Source organism: Mobula hypostoma, chromosome 17, assembly GCF_963921235.1.
Source record: "Mobula hypostoma chromosome 17, sMobHyp1.1, whole genome shotgun sequence".
NCBI classification, from domain to species: domain Eukaryota; kingdom Metazoa; phylum Chordata; class Chondrichthyes; order Myliobatiformes; family Myliobatidae; genus Mobula; species Mobula hypostoma.
In genome coordinates, this window is record NC_086113.1 from 26,694,097 (window position 1) to 26,707,589 (window position 13,493).

Here is a 13,493-nt window from a genome sequence, read left to right on the forward strand (position 1 = left end):
CAGATGGCATTGTGCTGTACTCTGGAAAATAATTATTTCATAAATATATGATGCACCACATGATGTCCCCCACCTCCCCCCACCAACCCCGTCCCTGGGGAGGTAGCAGAAAGATATCAAGGGGCTTGCTAGTATCGATCTGCATTTTCCGTCTTATTTTCTCACTGTGAAATGCTGATGGTAGTTATGCTTGCAGTTCTCTGGTGAAGCCATAGTTACATCCTGGCAGGCAGTTGACCATGACTAGGGAGAACGTAATTAAGAGGAAAAAAAAAGTTAATCTTTAAACAAACAAAAGAATAAATTGAACACTCCACTCTGGCAAAACTTGGGATCTGAACACGAACTTCTAGGTTCATGCCTGAATGATTGTACACAGCCAGATCAGATGATGAATTCAGCACATTCAACTGTCCGCATTTAAGATTTATGTGAGGCCTCATCTTACATCTTGAATAGTAATGCATTACATTAAAAGTAAAAGTCACTCAGGAGAGTAATTACAAATTATCCTTTGTTTATACCCTTAGGGAAAATTAAAATAAATTGTGTTGCATTATAAGTGATAAATGATTGCAAAATGCCTGAGGTTCTGCAAACATATGTTTGACATTTAATTTATTTGTTATTTTCATATTAGCATACACAATACTGAAACTAATTATCTGGCCGTTTTACAATTAAACAGAAATTAGATACTTTTTTCATTATTCAAAATAGTGCAGAATGGACAAACTATTCTTTTCAAAATATACAGTATGTGTTTAGTTGAGATGGCTAGCAAACATTTGAGCTGTGAGATTGGAATAAATAGATAGAATTGATAAAGAGTCATGATGTAAGAATAGATCATTCAGTGTCACAAGTCCATATCAGCTATTATCCTTCATTTAAGTTAACATTCAAATCTTCTTCCCGTACTTGTGACAAAACAAGACTTTCATGTTATATTTGAACTAAGCTAAAGAAAAACAAATTTGAATACTTATATTTTCATAATTTTTGCCTTATTGTTTTTATGAAGAAATATAAACAGTTAACTATAATTTAAGTTTAGTTCCTTAATGTCCATTGTGCTTATATCATTCTTTATATAGACAATTCATTATTTATCTCTTTGTAATCACTCATTTATGGAATGTGAGCATCCTTTAGGAAGGTGATAGTGAGCCACTGTCATGAACCACCATAAGGGCGGCACGTAGCAAAGTGGTTAGCACAGCGCTTTTCAATACCAGCGACCTGGGTGCAATTCACATCGCTGCCAGTAAGGAGTTTGTATGTTCTCCCTGTGACTGCGTGGATTTCCTCTGTGTGCTCTGGTTTCCTCCCACAGTCCAAAGATGTACTATTTGGTAGAATAATTTGTCATTGTAAATTGTCCTATGATTAGGCTAGGATTAAATCAGGGGATTTCTAGGTGGCACGGTTTGAAGGGCCAGAAGGGCCTATTTCATGCTATCTCAATGAATTAATTAACTAATTCATTTATTAACGAGTTGAATATTAATGCTTGAATTTTGCTTCACACCAGATGGACTTTAATCCGCATGTCTCAACTTGTAACAAATGTGCAATCTTTATCAAAATGGTATTGTCAAATACATTCCAATCAATCTGAGCATTTCATTTACATCTTTCACCAGTGTGTTTTGCTAACTTCATCAGCAATAATGAAACTGCACCCTTATTCAATGTAAATTGGTGTTTACATGCTCGTGCATAAATTTAGAAAAGAGAAATGCCTTTCGGCAAATTGAAAATTGATCAAAAGGATCAATTTTCATTACAAAGTTTGGTAGATCTTGTAGCTTTTATTAAAGTCAGACAGAGACAATGCAGCTCACAATGGGTGTATGGTGTAAAAAAAGAAATATTTTTCTTGTGTGGGGGAAAAAGAGAAAGAATCGATACTTTATTAAGTACACCTGTATACTTAATGCAAATATCTAATCTATCTAATCAGCCACTCATGTAGCAGCAACTCAATGCATAAAGGCATGCAGGCATGGGTAGGCGGTTCAGTTGTTCAGACCAAATATCAGAATGGGGAAGAAATGTGATAAGTGACTTCGACCATGGAATGATTGTCGGTGCCAGATGGGGTTGTTTGAGTATCTCAGAAGCTGCGGATCACCAAGGATTTTCTATGACAACATTCTCTATAGTTTACAGAGAATTCTGTGAAAAACAAAATACAAATATCCAGTGAGGAGCAGTTCTGTGGGTGAAAACATCTTATTCATGAAAGAGATCAGAGGAGAATGGCCAGACTGTTTCAAGTTGACTAGAAGGCAACATTAACTCAAATAACCATGTGTTACAACAGTGGTGTGCAGCAGGAAATTTCTGAATGCTCAGCACTTTAAAACTTGAAGTGGATGTGCTATAGCAGCAGAAGACCATGAACATACTCAGTGACCACCTTTATTCAAATAAAGAACAGAACAGGCAAATGTGCAACATTAATGCTGTAAAAAGGCAAAACTGCCTCTTACACTAAATTTGCAAGTAAATAGCCAAAAACAGATTTTTCAGAAAGAATAAGCAGCCAAAAAAAAATGGTTCAATGATGATAATAGAGCAATAGTTTGTACCAGAGAGTGTGGCATGAGGGGTGACCAACATTACAGCATTTCAACACAGCTATTTTTCTCACTGCAAAGGTAGACAGGAAGAAAGTATCTCCACAGTAAACTACGTGAAGTTACACTCTGTCATTTACGGATAGTTTGATTATCAATGTACAGGCAGTAGACATAGAAAAGTATAGCACAGAAACAAGTCCTTTGGCCCATCTAGTCCCTGCTGAACCATTGAAACTACCTATTCCCATTGACCCGCTGTGGCACCATACTCCTCAACATTCCTACCATCCACGTACATATCCAAATTTTTCTTCAATGTTGAAATTGAGCTCACATACAATACTTCCACTGTCAACTCGTAGCACAATCTCACGACCCTCTGAGTGAAGAATTTTCCCCTCATGTTCCCCTTAAATGCTTTGCCTTTCACCTTAACTCAAGCCCTACACAGCCTCAGCGGATAAAGCCTTGCTTGCATATACTCTATCTACACCCCTCATAAGTTTGTATACCATTATCAAATCTCCTCTCAGTCTTCTACATTCCAAGGAACAAAGTCCAAACCTATTCAATATATCCATATAACTCAGGTCATCCAGACATGGAAACATACTTGTAAATTTTTTCTATACCCTTTCAACTTTATTTACATTTTTCATGTAGGTTAGTGACTAAAATGGCACACAATATTCCAAATTAGACTTCACCAGTGTCTTATACAACTTCAACATAACATCCCATCTCCTGTACTCAATATTTTGATTTATGATGGCCAATGTGCCAAAAGCTTTCTTCGTGATACTATCTAACTGTGACATGCTTTCAATGAATTATCGTTCTGTATTCCCAGATCCCTTTGTTCTACATAACTCTTCAGTGAACTACTTACCATTGACTGTGTAAGATCTACCTTGTTTGGTCCAACCAAAGTGCAATACCTCACACGTCTGCACTAAATTCTATTTGCTATTTTGCAGTCAATTTGTCCAACTTGTCCTGAACCCACTGCAAGCTCTGATAGTCTTCCTCGCTGTCCACTAATCCTCTAATCTTGATGTCATCCACAAACTTGCTGATCAGGTTACCACATAATTATCCATATCATTGATATAGATAACAAGCAACAATGGACCCAGCACCAGTCCCTACAGCCTTCCACTATTCACAGGCCTCCAGTTAGAGGGGCAAACATCTACTACAACTCTTTGGCTTCTTCCACAAAGCCAATGTCTAATCAAATTTACTACCTCATCTTAAATGTCGATGGCTTGAAACTTCTTGCCCAATCTCCAATGCAGGACTTTGTCAAATACCTTGCTAAAGTCCATGTAGGCAACATCTACTGAATTGCCTTCATCAGCTTTCCAGGTAACTTCCTTGAAAAGTCTATAAGATTGATTAGACATGACCTACATGACTATCCTTAATCAATCCATGTCATATATTCAGTCCTTTAGAATGCCTTTCCCACCACTGATGTCAGGCTCACTGGGCTATAATTTTCTGGTTTATTTTCAGAACCTTTCTTAAACAATGGCATAACTTTGGCTATCCTCCAATACTCCAGTATCTCACTTGTTGCTAAGGATGATTTAAATATCTCTGCTAATGCCCAGATATTTTTGCACTTGCATCCCACAGGGTCCAAGGGAACACCTTGTCAGGCACTGGCAATTCATTCATCCTAATTTGCCTCAAGAATACAAACACCTCCTCTTCTGTAAACTATATAAGTTCCATGAAGTTGACATCATTTTGCCTCTCTTCATAGACTCAGTGTCTGCCTCCTGAGTAAATATGGATGCAAAAAATCCATCTAAGATTTCCCTTGTCTCTTTTAGCTCCATGCATAGATTATCATTCTGATCTTCTAGAGAACCAGTTTTGTCTTTTGCAGTCTTTTTGCTCTTAACATATCAATAGAATCCTATCCTTGTCTGCTAAGGCAACCTCATGCCCTTTTAAGCCCTCCTGATTTCTTTCTTAACTGTTCTCTTGCATTTTCCATACTCATAAGCCCCTCATTTGTTCCCACCTGCTTAGACCTGCAATGCACTTCCTTTTTTCCATTAACATCTGTCTCAATACCTCTTGAAAACCAAGGTTCACCACACCTGATATCTTTAGCTTTTATTCTGACAGGCACATACTAGCTCTGTACTCTGAAAATTTCACCTTCAATGGCTTTCTACTTGTTAAGTACCCATTTGCCAGATCCTTTCTGATACCATCAAATTTGGCCTTTGTCCAATTTAGAATCTCAACCAGCAGATTAAATCTATTTTTTCCCTACATACTTCAAAACTAATGGCATTATGATCATTAGATGCAAAGTATTCCCTTACACAAAAATGTAGGTCCCCTACAGACAGAAACAGGTGAATTGATTATGGGGAACAAGGACATGGCAGACCAATTGAATAATTACTTTGGTTCTGTCTTCAATAAGGAGGACATAAATAATCTTCCAGAAATAGTAGGGGACAGAGGGTCCAGTGAGATGGAGGAACTGAGCGAAATACATGTTAGTAGGGAAGTGGTGTTAGGTAAACTGAAGGGATTAAAGGCAGATAAATCCCCAGGGCCAGATGGTCTACATCCCAGAGTGCTTAAGGAAGTAGCCCAAGAAATAGTGGATGCATTAGTGATAATTTTTCAAAACTCGTTAGATTCTGGACTAGTTCCTGAGGGTTGGAGGGTGGCTAATGTAACCCCACTTTTTAAAAAAGGAGGGAGAGAGAAACCGGGGAATTATAGACCGGTTAGCCTAATGTCGGTGGTGGGGAAACTGCTGGAGTCAGTTGTCAAAGATGTGATAACAGCACATTTGGAAAGCGGTGAACTCATTGGACAAAGTCAGCATGGATTTGTGAAAGGAAAATCATGTCTGACGAATCTCATAGAATTTTTTGAGGATGTAACTAGTAGAGTGGATAGGGGAGAACCAGTGGATGTGGTATATTTGGATTTTCAAAAGGCTTTTGACAAGGTCCCACACAGGAGATTAGTGTGCAAACTTAAAGCACATGGTATTGGGGGTAAGGTATTGATGTGGATAGAGAATTGGTTAGCAGACAGGAAGCAAAGAGTGGGAATAAACGGGACCTTCTCAGAATGGCAGGCAGTGACTAGTGGGGTACCGCAAGGCTCAGTGCTGGGACCCCAGTTGTTTAAAATATATATTAATGACTTGGATGAGGGAATTAAATGCAGCATCTCCAAGTTTGCGGATGTCACGAAGCTGGGTGGCAGTGTTAGCTGTGAGGAGGATGCTAAGAGGATGCAGAGTGACTTGGATAGGTTGGGTGAGTGGGCAAATTCATGGCAGATGCAATTTAATGTGGATAAATGTGAAGTTATCCACTTTGGTGGCAAAAATAGGAAAACAGATTATTATCTGAATGGTGGCCGATTAGGAAAAGGGGAGGTGCAACAAGACCTGGGTGTCATTATACACCAGTCATTGAAAGTGGGCATGCAGGTACAGCAGGCGGTGAAAAAGGCGAATGGTATGCTGGCATTTATAGCGAGAGGATTCGAGTACAGGAGCAGGGAGGTACTACTGCAGTTGTCGGCCTTGGTGAGACCACACCTGGAGTATTGTGTGCAGTTTTGGTTCCCTAATCTGAGGAAAGACATCCTTGCCATAGAGGGAGTACAAAGAAGGTTCACCAGATTGATTCCTGGGATGGCAGGACTTTCATATGAAGAAAGACTGGATGAACTGGGCTTGTACTCGTTGGAATTTAGAAGATTGAGGGGGGGATCTGATTGAAACGTATAAAATCCTAAAGGGATTGGACAGGCTAGATGCAGGAAGATTGTTCCCGATGTTGGGGAAGTCCAGAACGAGGGGTCACAGTTTGAGGATAGAGGGGAAGCCTTTTAGGACCGAGATTAGGAAAAACTTCTTCACACAGAGAGTGGTGAATCTGTGGAATTCTCTGCCACAGGAAACAGTTGAGGCCAGTTCTTTGGCTATATTTAAGAGGGAGTTAGATATAGCCCTTGTGGCTACGGGGGATCAGGGGGTATGGAGGGAAGGCTGGGGCGGGGTTCTGAGTTGGATGATCAGCCATGATCATAATAAATGGCGGTGCAGGCTCGAAGGGCTGAATGGCCTACTCCTGCACCTATTTTCTATGTTTCTATGTTTCTATTCCCTAATAGCAAATCAGGTACCGTACACTTTCTTGTTGGCACTGATTAAGGAAACTTTCTTGAATATATCTGACAAACTCTATCCCATCTAGTCCTTTTACAGTATGGGATAAAATTACTTATTATAGCAACCCTTATGTTTCTTGCAACGGTCTGCAATCTTTCTACAAATTTGTTCCTCTAAATCCCTCAGACTGTTTTGTGGTCTGTGATATAGCCCCATTAATGTGGTCACACCTTTCTGGTTGCTCAGTTCCATCTATAACACCTCACTAGACAAGTTATCCTCACGGAGCAGTGCCTTAACATTTTCCCTTACGAGTAATACCACCCTTTCTCCTTTAATCACCCCAGTACCCCCCGTCTCATCTAAAACAACAGAACTCCAGAATATTGAGCTGCCAGTCCTGCTCTTCCTGCAACAAAGTCTCAGTAATGGTTACAATATCATCGTTCCTGTTGTTATTCAATGCCATGTGCTCATCTGCCTTTCTTGCAATACTTCTCGCATTGAAATATATGCAGCTCAGGACATTAGTCGCACCATGCTCAACCTTTTGATTCCCGACTTTGTCCAGAGGTCTTAACAACATCTGTCTCCACATCCTTTCCACTAATTGTTCTGGCACTCTGGTTCCCATCCCCCTGCAACTCTAGTTTAAACCCACTCCCTTCCCATGCAGTATTAGCAAACCTTCCTGCTAGGATATTAATCTCCTTCTGTCTCTTCTGTACGGGTCCTACCTTCCCCAGAAGAAAGCTTAATGATCCATAAATCTTATGCCCTCCCTCCTACACCAACTCTTTTGCCACTTGTTCAGCTGTTTTATCTTTCTAGTTCTGGCCTCAATAGCATGTGTGGCAGAGGTAGCAATCCTGAGATCACAACCCTGGAGGTCCTGGAAAAGAACTGATCAAACGTAATATTATATCTTGCCCTGGTGGTTTGAGTGTAGCAACACCAACTGTAATGACCATCTTCACTCACCCCAACACTGAACTGATTCCACAACCTATGGATTCATTTTCATGGACTCTACAACTCATGGTCTTTTTTATTTATTTGTTTGTTTATTTATTTATTATTCTTATTATTTTGTGTTTTTTTTTTCTCTTTTGCATTTACGCAGTTTGTTGTCTTTAACACATTGGTTGTTCGAACATTTTTGTTGTGTGTGGTTTTTCACTGATTTAGTTGTGTTTTTTTTGTATTTACTGTGAATGCCCACAAGATGACAACATCTCAGAGGAATACATGGGGATATAAATGTAATTGAATAATAAACTTACTTTGAAATGTGAACTTTGGATTATCAGATTGCTGTCCTGACGAGTCTTAGAAAGGAACCTCACAACGAGCTTTGTCTGGCACATTACTCAGCCTCTGCCTGCACTTTTTGAAGACTGATGAATGGCATATGGGAGATAATTTCTTGGTAATGTCATTACTGAGTATTATCTTCATGAAGCAAGCAGATGTAAGATATAAATTTAGGTATAATAACACTTAATACAAATGTATCCTTTGAAATATTGTAATTATGAATAACAGCGGCAACAACTTATGTCATGCTCATAAAGTGCTTTTAACTGTAAATTTTGATAGGAATATTACCCAAATTGTTTAATGCTGAGCTATCAGGGAATATCACGAAATGGCAGACAAGGTGGGATCTATGGAGTAATTTAATGGAAGACATTAATGGTGAAGTGGAGTATTTTAGAAAGGCAATTACAGAGATTAGTACCAAGGCTGCCGAATGAGAGAGGGGAAATATAGGAATATCCAAAAAACCAGAATTGTAGGAGTACTGACAGATGTAGATCAGCACACACAGAATGCTGGAGGAACTCAGCAGGTCAGGCAGCACCTATGGAGAGGAATAAACAGTTGACGTTTTGGGCCAAGACCCTTTTTTTCAAGCTGATAAAGAAAGGGGATGATGCCAGAATAAAAACCTGGGGGCGGGGGGGGCTGGGTGAAAGGAGGCTGGCTAGAATGTGATAGATGAAACCAGGTTAGTGAGAAAGGTCAAGAGTTGGAGGAGAAGGAATCTGATAGGAGAGGAGAGTGGACCACAGGAGAAAGGGATGGACGAGGGGACCCAGAGGGAACTAATAGGCAGGTGAGAAGAGGTAAAAAGGTCAGAGTGGGGGAATAGAGGAAAAGGTGGTGAAATTTGTTTACAAGAAGGAGGAATCAATGATATAAATGTTATAAATGATGTTATAGTGTTCAGGAAAGATGGGCCTTGAAATAGTTTAAAACCAAAGTTGAGTGCTTTAGAACATGGACAAGACCATGCTGTAAACCAATACAGAACAACAAATGTAGGGGTGATGGATGACAGGAACATGCTGGGAATAAGGACTGAGCCAATTGCTGAAGTAGATATAATCCAATGATCTTAGTTGTCCGGTATTAATGGCTTCCAGCTTTAGTTGATTAGGCAGGACAAGTACCAAGTGACATCTTCCATATTATTGGAAAGAAGTTTTAACTGAGGAATACACAAAACAAGCTTAAATACAAATATATATATTGTTAATAAGTAATAAAAATCATATTAGAAGAAAAGTATGCAATGAGAAATCAGATATTGATGTTTAGCATTCAGAGACTGGATCTAAAAACCAATATATTTTAGAATATTCAATTCTATATGTCTATGGCTAACAACAATTAATCAGGTAATCAAAAATGATAATCACATGTCCATTCAAGTCATAATCATTTTTATTAATTTGTGATTGATCTGTGAAACAAGTCAGAGAATGTATTTAATATCTACCATTGAAAACAATAAATTGTATCATTAAATCAGTTCCAGAATTCAAGGCAGTTTTATCATGCTGCCTGACCTGCTGAGTTCCTCCAGCAGTTTGTGTGTCTTATTTAATTCTAAAATTGTTTCCAGGCCAATAATCAGTTAAAAAAAATGTATACATCATGGAAAACTGGAATGAATGAAATGACATCTTGAGTTGCACGCGGTTTGGTTTCGTGGTTGTGGGTTCAAGTCTGATGTCAGATATTTATCTACAAGTATATAGGCCCATGATCTTCATTTTGTTTCTGCAGTAAGGGTCACATTACCTGCAACACTGCTGTGGGAAGCTTAGACTGAAGTAGAAGTTCCAAAATTTCTGAGAAATTCTTGCTGATGTAATCTTGAATGCATTTCAACTTAGACTCCTAATGGAGTTCAGAGACAGAAAACCAAATGCAAACAGATTTTCAGCAGTCACGTGGAAAGTCTGATGCTCAAGTTGTATCAAGTTGGACTTTAAATTTCATCAGTCCCTCCATGGTCTATCCTGACATTCAATTGCTTAATTACTGATGTCTCTGCCAAGAGCAGTTGGTCCTTCCTCTTTGCTGAATCTTAGCTTATTTTCACAATAAGTACCTCAATGAAATACATTCTCAATCCCCTTTGTTCCAAGAAAAAGAACTCTAGCCTGACTAGTCACTTTTTGCAATTGTTATTTTTTTCAGTCCTGACAAAATTTTCAAATTTCCTCTCATTTTCTCGACTGCTGTTAAATTTTTTCTGTGGTGTGCTGATGAGATCGATGCACAGTATTCCAGCTGTGAATTGTTCAATACAGTAAACTTGTGATAATGACTGTTGTTCACTTTCAATGCAATGTTAATCTCAAAGTTATGATTTTGGGTTGAGTGTGCAGCTACAGTGGGTCTCAGGGATATGGGCAAGGTTGTGTCATTTTAGCTGAGAGTCATTAACTTTGGCTGGGTGATTACCAATATCCAAAGTCAGGAACATACCTTTTCATAGTCCTAACCTTACTAACCAATGAAAATGGCCTGAGGAGATGGATCCGGGTCCGATACTCAAAATGTTAAGATTTCACAGTGACATTTATCTTTGTATAGATGATGAAGTAGTGTCAGAGAAATGCTATCTTTTAAAATATTACTTATTTCTATGTACAGTGTCGTTTATTTAATTTTAAACACAAGTGATTCTGGAGATGCTGGAAAATCCAGAGTAATACACACAAAATGCTGGAGGAAATCTGTAGGTCAGGCAGCATCTATGAAAGGAATAAAAAGGAATAAAATGTTTCAGGACAAGGCCCTAAGTTGTGATGAAGGGTCTTAGCCCAAAACATTGATTCTTTATGCCTTTCAATTGTGCTGCCTGACTTGTTGAATTCCTCCAGCATTTTGTGCGTATTATTTAATTTTAAAATTGTTTCCAGGCCAGTAATCAGTAAAAAATAACAGCCCATTAATTTTCAAGGTTCTGTCTGACTATTTCCCAATAAACTTATTAATATCATTTATATTAATTCACCTGTGGCATCAGCTGAGCATCTTATGCATACAGATTTGCCTTAAGCTGACAGTTGCACTAAATTAAAGGAATTTCACCTATTGGTTTAATTTAACCTTTGTACGGCAGTTGACAATATATGCAAGATATCTCACACTCCACTGCACATCATTCCTTTACCCTTACTCTCACTTTAGCGGTTTTGAAGAAGTTACAGTTTAAAGTAATGCTCTGACTTTAAGTAAAATTGTTGTTTTTTTTTTCCATCAATTAGACCTTGACGTGTTATTGCCACGGGGAATGAAACATGCTGCCCTGTTAGGGCTGGTAATAATTTGCCACATATGAAGAAATTATTAAGTTTTGATTGTTCGAGTGATCTAACTCAAAGCTTTGGCCTTTGGAAATGAAGTTCAAATATCTCCCAGAGATAAGTGATAATAGGTACTTCTCTCTGCCAGGTTCTCCAACAAATTAAATCAGATCTGGTCATTTCAATATATTTCCAAGGTACATAAATCTCTGCTATTGGTAGCATGACAACCACGGGGACTTCAATATCTATTTAGAATGACCTACTTAATATTACAGGATATGGGGCTACTTGAAACTTGCAAACATTTCAATGAAATAATAATGTCTAATCTGATCAAATCAGACGATGGCACATCCAAGAGCAATGTTGTTGTGAAACTGGCTCCTTTTAACTGATAGAATTTTGAGAGAACATAATGCTTCTGTCAACTTTACAGTGCAGTGGTAGGAACAGATATACAGCAATAAAATAAAGCCAAAATTGAGTCTGATTGCTTAATGCACACCTACGCTCAATTCTACTGTTGACTGGGAGGCCCCTACTGTTTATGTTGGATTTCTTAAACTTGTTTAAGTTGTTCAGCAGACCTGAAGATTTCTACTGATAGTCCTTTATCTCGCCACATCTGAAAATCATGAAGTGGCCCAGCTACCCAGAGCAAAACTGTTTGTGCTAATTGTTATCTTGTCAGTCTTCTCACATTAACAAAGTGGTGGATGGTGATGTTCACAAAGTTATCAAGGCAACTGTTATTTTACAAAAGTGCATCTTGTGTAGACTGCCTCCAGAGACCTGACATTAATTGAATTAAATTGAATTTATTACTTACATCCTTCATATATATGAGAAGTAAAAATCATTATGTTTACCTCTCCGTCTAAATGTGCAACATGCAAATTATAGTAATTTATAATAAATAGTATGTACAACAGGATAGTCAATGTAACATAGAAATACAGCTGTGTCAGCATGAGTTAAGCAGTCTGATGGCCTGGTGAAAGGAGCTCTCCTGGAGCCTCTTGGTACTGGCTTTTATGCTGTGGTACTGTTTCCAGGATGGTAGCAGCTGGAACAGTTTGTGTTTCAAGTCCCCATTGATCCTTTTTTTTTACACACCTGTCTTTGTAAATGTCCTGGAGAGTGGGAAGTTCACATCTACAGATGCGCTGGACTGTCTGCACCACTCTCTGTAGACTCGTGCGATTGAAAGAAATACAGTTCCCATACCAGGCAGTGATGCAGCCAGTCAGGATGTTCTCAATTGTGCCACTGTAGAAAGTCCTTAGGATCTGGGGGCCCACACCAAACTTCTTCAAATGTCTGAGGTGAAAGAGGCATTGTTTTGCCCTTTTCACTACATAGCCGGGATGTACAGACGGCATGAGATCCTCGGTAATCTTTATGCTGAGGAATTTAAATCTGTTTACCCTCTCAACCCCAGATCCATTGATGTCCATAGCTGTTAGCCTGTCTCTATTCTTCCTGTAGTCCACAACCATCTCCTTTGTTTTTGCAACATTGAGGGAAAGGTTGTTTTCTTGACACCACTGTGTCAGGATGACAACTTCTTCTTGTAGGTTGCCTCGTTATTGTTTGAGATTAGGCTAATCAGTGCAGCATCATCAGCAAATTTAATGAGCAGATTGGAGCTGTGGGTTGTGACACAGTCATGAGTAAAGGAGGGGGCTTAAGACACAGCCCTGAGGGGCACCTGTGTTGAGGGTCAGAGGGGCAGATGTGAGTGAGCCCACTCTTACAACCTGCCAGTGATCTGACAGGAAATCCAGGATCCAGCTACACAAGACAGGGCGAAGGCCGAGGTTTCTGAGCTTCTTGTCAAGCCTGGAGGGAATTATGGTGTTGAATGCTGTACAGTAATTCAAGAACAGCATTCTCACACAAGCATCCTTATTCTCCGGGTGTGTAAGGACGGTGTGTAGAGCAGTGGCTATTGCATCATCTGTCAGTAGGTGAATTGTAGTGGATCCAGTATGGGTGGTAGCAGGCTGCAGATGTAGTCCTTGACCAGCCTCTCAAAGCATTTGCTTATTATTGAGGTGAATGTGACAGGACACCAGTCGTTCAGACATATTACATTGGTCTTTTTAGGTACCTAAGAGGACTAAA